This window comes from Myotis davidii, unplaced genomic scaffold, assembly GCF_000327345.1.
Source record: "Myotis davidii unplaced genomic scaffold, ASM32734v1 scaffold1, whole genome shotgun sequence".
Classification (NCBI taxonomy): domain Eukaryota; kingdom Metazoa; phylum Chordata; class Mammalia; order Chiroptera; family Vespertilionidae; genus Myotis; species Myotis davidii.
In genome coordinates this window covers 7,016,362-7,025,473 of record NW_006294681.1, presented here as the reverse complement: position 1 = coordinate 7,025,473, position 9,112 = coordinate 7,016,362, and the positions used below count along the sequence as shown (strand labels likewise).

The 9,112-nt window shown below is 38.7% G+C and overlaps 1 long non-coding RNA gene across 1 annotated transcript in view; it reads right to left on the bottom strand.

Moving 5' to 3' along the window:
• Window positions 1–664: 664 nt before the first annotated feature.
• Window positions 665–9,112, bottom strand: part of LOC107183985 — a 17,970-nt gene continuing 9,522 nt past the window's right edge. Inside the window, exon 3 of the long non-coding RNA XR_001514804.1 lies at window positions 665–674. This is a non-coding gene — a long non-coding RNA (uncharacterized LOC107183985). The remainder of the gene's footprint in view (window positions 675–9,112) is intronic.

Genomic DNA, 9,112 nt, shown 5'->3' with positions numbered 1-9,112 from the left:
CATCTGTGATTTTTTTAAAAAAACACACCTAAAAATAATGAAGTTGACTTTATACAAGCTCTTGGGTAAGTAAAATCTATTATAACATAGTACCATAAATTCAAGCATTTTAAAGAGATAATTTTTTAAGTGGAATTTCAAAATTGTGTAGAATCTTCTCTAAAATATTTTTGGAGGCATTTCATATTAATGCATCTCTAGAGAGAACAACCTTAGAAAAAAAAGTATAGGATTAGAATATGGATTACTTTGAAATGAAAGTAAACTTGAGAAACTGACATTTTATCCCAAATAACCACAGTAATTATAGTTTATCCAGTTCTGTGTTAAACTGTGCCCGAGTACACACACACACACACACACACACACACACACTCACACACACACACTTACACACACACACACACACACACTCACACACACTCACACACACACACACACACACACACACACACACTCTTCTTTCTTATGATGTACTGCACACCAGAATATTTTCTAAACTTTTTTCTCCCACTTGCCTCTTTTCATTTTTACTTTGGTTTGGAATAACATGACACTTTTATAAGTTGACATTCCCCAGCCAGATTTCCAGTTTGTTCTTTTGGTTTTATTTTTAGTGTCTCCCATATTTGCCCCAATTGAATAACATTTCTAAGTTGTTTTCTTTCATAGAACTGATCACTTATATAAGTGATAGCCAATGGAGATCAATGTGATATAAAATCAAAGGGGAGTTTTCATTTTATTATCACTACCTCCGAAGAGCTCTAATTCTATACACTTTCTCCCACATCTATACACATTCTACAGGACCCAGTGAAATCTAACTATTATTTGTGATTTTTTTCTTTAACGATTCAACTGTTCATTAAATTGATTTTTATAGTCCCTAAAAAGAACATTTTGTTAAACTTGAAACAATCTCAGGGTAATGAAAACCAAATGATTTTCTAGAGCCAAGGCACTCAAAGCCAAAGGAGACAAAAATCCTTTAGAATCCTATCAAATGGCACCATGCCACTTGAATGCAAAGGCAATGTTCCATAGTTTGCTTCTTCCACTTTTAGAAATAAATGTATTGTTGGAAATGAGTCCATGGAAAAATGTAATGACATGTGATATTAACGATATAGAAATTGGAAGTACAATTTGCTTTTAATAACTAGAAAGTAGGTCTCCCTGGTACAAAACAGCAAGGACGAGAAGCAGCAAGTGCATTTTTAGTCAAGTAATTTCAAGTATGACCAAATAAACCAACTGGTATACCTGTCCTACTCAGAGGAGAGATGTAGGAAAAAGAAGCCTGGTGATAATCTTGGACAGAGGAGACAGAAAAAAGCACCCTGAGATGTCGCTGATCCCATCCACCCCCCTACCCTCTGGTTCCCTCACATTTCATTTTTGGGCCAATGATAAAAGTCTGTGTTTATTATAATTTATGGATGAATATAAAATGAGCTATCGAATTTACAATATTTTTGTAATTGTGGCATCAGAATAAAAGATGATAAGCATGAATGTGTGTGTGTTTCTCTAAAAAATTTTAAAACAATCTACCTTGAAAAAAATCTTTAAATGTTTACCCAAATCCCAAATGCAGCGTGTGCATGTGTGTGTGTGCGCGTGCGCATGTGTGTGTGTGTGTGTGTGTGTGTGTGTGTGTGTGTGTGTGTGTACAGAGGTTTGCATGAGTATAGATGAGGAAGTGAAAGGCCTGGGAGAAGGAGAAGTTGGATCTTCTCAATAGACTGTTGAGTTTAATTCTTTAAATTCCAACTTAACCTCAATGAGATAAAAAATAACAGCTTTGGCTACAATAGAGATGAATAGGGAGTGTGGAACATAAATTATGATTTGCTTTGATTTTCATATCTTCACATTACAGAACACCATAGATCAATGACCATGTTTGAAGATAGAGTCTATTTTTAAGGATGTATTCACTCTCTTTGAGTCAATTCCCAATGTGGCATTTATTAATCTGAACTGTCTGACCTGACTACTTAAAAGTCTAAAGTCTGACTTCAACTCCATTTTAATTACAGACTAAACCTTCACTATGGGTTCCAAATTATTCTTTGACTCTAGATATTGGTGAAGTTAAATGAATAATATAGTCACACTTCTTTTCCCTGCTCATATAGGTAATTCACAATATGAAGGTCATACAGTGTGTGTTAGAGAGCCATAAGAAATGATATTTGAAGTGCAAATACTACAAGAATTCAGGTATTTTCCTTCATTTATATAGTCTAACTAGATATTGTGCATCCAGTTTACCTTTATACTAAACTGTATGATCAAAGAACAAGAAGAGTATGATATAATATTTTTGAAAAAAGATATATTATAGTGTACCAAAATGATATAATCTGCAGGTTCTGTCATGCTTTTCAAACCATGATAAAATATAACACCTTTTGAGGAAAATTAATAGATGTAGGTGATTTAGATAACAAATAGAGCAGTAAAATTCTCAGTGTTCTCAAGACAAATCTTCATGGTCATCTGTGCTAATTGACTCAAACTACCCAGGTCAAAGTTGGCCTGGTCTCATCCTGGTTGTCAAAGCAAACTGGATGTCAAAAGTATAAAAAGGCCCTCTTATTGATTAGTTAAGTCCTGAGCAGTTCCTACTTGCCAGGCATGGAGCTAAAAACTGAGAATATAAAATATGAATAACTTATCGTCTCTATTTTTAAATCAGTGCTCAGAGAAGTGAGGGAATCAAAGGTGTGACTTTGAAAGAGCTTTAAATATAGTGTGAACAATAGGCTATGGATACACAAAAGAGGGTAGTAGAATCTACCAGGGCATCAAAAACTCAACGACCTTGCCCTAGCCGGTTTGGTTCAGTGGATAGAGCATCGGCCTGTGGACTGAAAGGTGTCAAGTAAGACTCCCTCCACGTTCTGCATGGAGTAGGGTTTGGTATCTGAAAGAGGAGCTGTACAACAAATGAGAGAAAAGGACACGAGATAATTTTGCAATATTGGGGTACCAGACGGGCAAGTCCCGAAGGACTTCCACCACTGCTCAGGCTGCTCCAATCTTTTATTGATCTGGAGTAGCCCTTAGGGTAAGGAGGTTTCAGTGATACACAGATCAGCAAACAATTTCCAGGAATAGACAAAGTATCTGATTAGCTCATCAATAGATTTCCTGGAGTAGGCAGAGTATCTGATTAACAATAAGCAACAAGGATCTACTTTCTCATCGATGTTTCTAACTCTCTATCCCTCTCCCTTCTTCTCTGTAAAAAATCAATAAAATATATTTTAAAAAAAACCTAAGTGACCTGTTTGAGCTGCTCTTTGAAAGAAATTTACGGGTGGGGCAAAAAAAAGGGGGGCTCTAGACAACATGTTCAAGACAAACTGTGAACATGAGCAGTGTTCCCGGAAAGGTTCATGCTGTTCGGTATCGGGGTAATCCTCACTACCCCTTTGCTGGTAACCTCAGAGAACACCAATGAGCACCCTGAAGCTAGGTCAGTATCTTTTGGGTCCAACTGATTACTCAAGAACCATTCCTATTAGAGTCTGATTTGCTTAGCATTTGGGTACAATCCCATATTGGATGGCAGCTAAGTGGTTCTTGGAGACAGAACAATGGCAATGCTGTATAGTTGTAAAAACTGCTTTTACTAGTAAACCCATGTTTATATCCAGTGACGGCAATTGAGTTCCTGGGCTCAATCTATTGAAACAAATGAAGTAGAGAAAAGGCAAGATACCTATATCCCTTGAACAAAAAAAAAATCTTTCTTTATGCTATTCTTCCCCCATCCCCCCAAAAAATGTAGGCAAGAGATAGTTTAAATTACTCTATTTATTATTCTATAAAAATCATCTCTAGATTCCATTGACCCCCTCTTGATAGATCTGCTTTCCATCTACTCACAAGTTCTCTCATAAAAATGTTTCCTAGGGAATGGACAAAACTTTTTAAATAAACCTTTGCCCATTTTAGCATGTATGAAAATAAGTACTTTCTCTAAGTCTCTATGAAGTGTGTGTGTGTGTGTGTGTGTGTGTGTGTGTGTGTTAAATGCCTTAAGGACTCCTATAATGCAATAAATGCAAAGCTTTGATACTTGAAAACAACTAGATTACAGCTGGTAGCATTAAAGGCAACTAAAACCTTAATCTTTCTTCAAGACAGTAAAATCTGATTGTTTAAAAAACCTTAATAAATTTTTTTTTCTCAGCACTATAGCATGGCTCTCATGAAAGAGATGGTATCTTTCTCCATCATGTTTGTGATTTCTACTGTATTTCCCAATTCAGCAAAACTGATACATTCATCCCCCTGCTACTTTCTAAGATGGAGAAAGCATTTTTCCAATAGTATTTCTATTTCTAATTTGGCACACACAGAATATCCCTCTACCACTCATGTGCCAGCTAATTCCCACAGTTTACACATCAACATCTACAGTTCATATTCTAATATGAAATATTTTAAAGGCACAAGGTTTTTTTTGCATGTTTTCATCTAAAACATCTAGCAGGATTTAATGTTCAAAGCACGTGTCTCTATCCCTCCTTTCTTTTCCCCTTTGTTCCCAGCCACTTCCCTCCTACATGCTGCACACCCAGTGTGCTGCCAGTTAACGCTCCCAGGGCACTGACTTGAACAGCACTTTGCCTCTTAGAGGAATGTAGCTAAAGAGATGTCGTCTTGGATCAGGAAGTCAGTGTATGCTCTCATTAATCAGATAAAACTCTTATCTCTTCCTAGATTCCTTTAAATCCCCTCAATTGTGTTCTTCGGTTTCTCAAGCTTGTTTTATTTTTAATACACTCATCGATCGCTGCTGTGTACAAGCACTACAAGCTCCTGAAATCTCACTTAATTCTTGTGGGTGTTTGGCTGGTCTCGCCTCACAGTCCATATTCCCTGGTGAGTAGATCTCAATTCTCTATTGTAACCCAAGAGAATAAACAAGTATCAGATCCTGAACGGCATTTGGCAAGAATGATGGCAGCACGGGAAAATGACAACTTCAAACAAACTGAAAATCAAATTTGTCTTATTCTCATGATGTCGCTTCCTTTATAAGGCAACAGAACAGAAGGCATTTCCATTGCTGTCTTGGTAACGAGGTCTGAGAGACTATTCTATCGCTCATTAGCTGGAAAGAAGAAAAACAATTTAGGGATACAAAACAAAAGCATGTTCAGAGCTCTCACTACATGTACACAGATATACAAGAATATTGATTTATTCAGAGCATGCTAGCCAGAACATTTAATATATGCTCCCGTGCCTCACAGCCAACTCTTTTGCCTAATAGAAGCCAAATTTTAAATGAGGACACAGTCTGGGGAAAGACCAGTGCCCCACAACACGCCCTTTAGCAATAGTGTATTGCAGAGTTTATGGGACCACAGAGAAAACACGGGTGACTAGGGCTGGGTGTGCACGTCACGCAGGCAGGAGAGACGTGGGGAGAGGAGCAGCAGTGCACAAAGGAGGCAGTGGAGGGCTTTGGGATGCAAACACAGTCCGACCAGTAAGGGGGCGGGGGGCAAATTCTGTTTTCTACATGTCTCTTAAAGCAGGTCAAAGGAGCAGAGAGGCATCTCGGATTTGTGGGAAGTCATAAGGAGATCGTCTTAGTCCATCCATTGCAGTAAAATACAAGTGTTTTGGAAAATCGAGAATGTGGAATAAAAGAAATGTCTTCAAATCATCACTGCTTGGGTTTCTGAAGTTCCTTTCTTCCTGAGGTTTGAGGCTCCACTGAGTACCTGGGAAACACTCCATTCTGCCCTGGAAAAGCATTATTTGATGCTGATGTTTCCAATATTCACGAGCATTATTGATTCCCCTACCCCCCCCATTATTTATTCACAAGACTGTTAATTCCAAGCATTCACCTACAATGCACCAGATGCTATGCTTTCTCCTGGCTAAGGATCAAAACATAGTGGAGAAATAAGCATGTTAACTAATGGAGACAGTGCATCAAAATGCAGGCACATATAAGGCTCCAGGAAACCTAAGGGGAGTAATTCATTCTGCTGTGTAGGGAGGCGGGTGGGGGAGAGGCAGTGGGGGAGAGGCCTGAGGGCATTGTTGATATTTAGGCTGCATCTGAAAGGGTGAGGAGAGTGTTGCCGGTGAACCTTCAGGAGAAAGAATTACAGGGAGACCATGCACTGTGGCAGGTTCTGGGAGGAGGTTAGTAAGAGGCAGGGAGGAGAATGGTTGTGAACACAGGCTCTGCAGCTGAACAGACTGGGGTTTGAATCCTAATCATCACTAACTTACCGTGTAACCTCTGTGCCTCGGTTTGTTCATCTTAAAAGCAAGGGTCGTAATGGCCCTTATTGATAGCAGGTCTGCGGCACTCGGAGCTACCCGCTCAATAAACGTTAGCTCTGGCTAGATGTTCAGTGTGTGCCTAGGAATTCCTTCTGTGTGTTCTTTCTGAATAACTTATTCGTTTGATTTGGATTTTGTTTTTAGGTTATATGTATGAGCCCATTCAAACAAAAGTGAGGGCAACAAAAGAGGGACTTATTAGGGGAAGGTCAGAAGGTGAGTCACTTGCTATGAGATGTGCGATTGGACCTGAGCTGACATCTTCATCAGAAACCAAGGCCTCCCTGTCTGCTCCCTTTGGGGCTAGAGGGCTGCCTATCTCTCATTTTCTCCTCTACATTTTCCCTGTCAACCGAACTCTTCTGGCCCCTCAAATCCTTCCTCCACAAAGCCAAAGAACCCTTCAGAAGCCTCTCTGCCTACCAGATTGAGTCCAAGCTATATTTTTCCATCAAAACCCTGCTAAGGTATCACCTTCCCCATGTGGGTTTTCACCTTCCTCTTCTCCACTGTCACCATCGCTCTTAATGCAGTTAATCATCCAACCTTGCACACAACTTCTGTACGTTACACATGCAGAGAACCCCTGACTTACGATGATTAAAATTACAATTTTTTAACTTTAAAATGGTGCAAAAGGTATACACATGAGTTTGATCTTTTCCCTGGCTGCGATATGCGGTATGATATGCTCTCTCATGATGTTGGCAAGGAGCATCCAGCCTAAGCTCCCAGCCAGGCATGGGATCACGAGTGCAAGCAACTGAGACATTACAGGGAAATGTGTTGCCAGCATATTTTGGATACAGTGTTTTGTGTTTTTGCATCCCATCATGTCTGCAAAACAGCCATCTTTGTCTCCTGCTTCTGGTAAAAATAAGAAGAGGAAAGCAATTACTGTTGAGATGAAACTCAAGATAATTGCCCAATTTTAGGCTATTGGAAGTGTTCTGAGCACACCAAGGTAGACTGGCCTAAGCTTATGAGGTTTGGTAGATTAGGTGTAGTAAATGCATTTTCAACTTGGGATATTTCAATTTACAATGGGTTCATCAGACATAACCACATCATAACTCAAGGAGCCTCTGTACCATTTTCATTGTACATTGCTTAGCGGTCTGTATTCCTTCCTATTGCAAATGCTGCTTAAAGGCAACAATTGGGCATAATTATCTCTGTATTCTTAGTGACAAGTTCATGAATGGTACAGGTACCTCTTAAGTAAATATCCTAAAGACTTGGGACTACTATACGAAAAGGAGGAAACATTGGGCATATTAATGTTTGGGGGATAATAATTTTGGATAATAAAGAAGATAATAAATTAAAATAAGACAGCATATCACAGAAGGTCAGTTAGAAGACTTTCAATACAGTATAATTTCTCCTGAGAGATGATAAGTACTAAACTAAGGTGAGCAGTAATAGAATAATAGACAACCTGATCTGTGCCTGTGCCTGGCAGGGTACTCTGCACTCTTCAAACATTATCTCAGCTCATCCTCACGATGTTATAACCCACAATAATGTTATAACCTATTTTTATTCCCATTCTAGACATGGAACTAGAGTTTTGAGCAGTAAGACAACTTGCCCAAAGTCACAGAGCTAATGTGGGATGGTAAGCTAGTTGGAGAGAAAATAAATAATTTAGATCAAGCATGTCAAACTCATGGCCCGTGGGCTGCATGCATTGTTTATTTGGCCCGTGTTAGCCTTTGAGTTTGACTTGCTTGATTTAGATGTTTTAAGGAAGAAAATAGCTCAGTTAATAAATCCTGGGGATAAACAAGGGAAAGAAGTCAAGATATCTAATTTGTATGCTGGATGATAACATATTTTTCTTTTGAAAAATTTTCTTATTGAATTTTCCTGACTGACATTGGTTAATAAAAAGGCAAAGATTTCAAGTGTACAATTCTATAATACATCATCTGTATATTCTACTGTATGTTCACCTCCCAAAGTCAAGTCTCTTTCTGTCAACATTTATTACCATTTATCTCCCCTTTACCACCTCCTACCTCCCCCTATCCCCTTTCCCTCTGGTAATCATCATACTGTTGTCTTTGCCTATGAGGGTTTTTTGTTTGTTTGTTCAATCCCTTCACCTTTATGAACCATCCCACCAATTCTGCTCCCCTCTAACAGCTGTCTGTCTGTTTTCTTTATCTATAAGGCTGTGTCTATTTTGTGTGTTTGTTTATTTTGCTCATTAGACACCACACATAAATGAAATCATATTGTGTTTTGCTTCCTCTGACTGGCTTATTTCACTTAGCAAAATACTCTCCAGGTCCATCAATGCTGGCACAAAAGGTAAGATTTCCTTTTTTTACAGCCAAGTAGTATTCCATTGTGTAAATGCACCACTTCTTTTTTATCTGAACTTCTACTAATGGGTTCTTGATCTGTTTCCAGATCTTGGTTATTATAAACAATGCTGCTATGAACATAGAGGTGCATATATTCTTTCTGATTGGTGTTTAAGGACTCTTAGGATATATTCCCAGAAGTGAGATCAATGGGTCAAACAGCAGTTCTATTTTTAATTTTTTGAGGAAATTCCAGACTGTTTTTCACAGTGGGTGCACCAGTCTGCATTCCTACCAACAGTGCTCTCTTCTCCTAGGGTTCCCTCTTCTCCACATCCTCTCCAGCTCTTGTTGTTTGTTGATTTATTGATAGTAGCCATTCTGACAGGTGTGAGGTGATACCTCATTGTAGTTTTAATTTGCATCTCTCTGATGATTAGTGATGATGAACATCTTTTTAAATG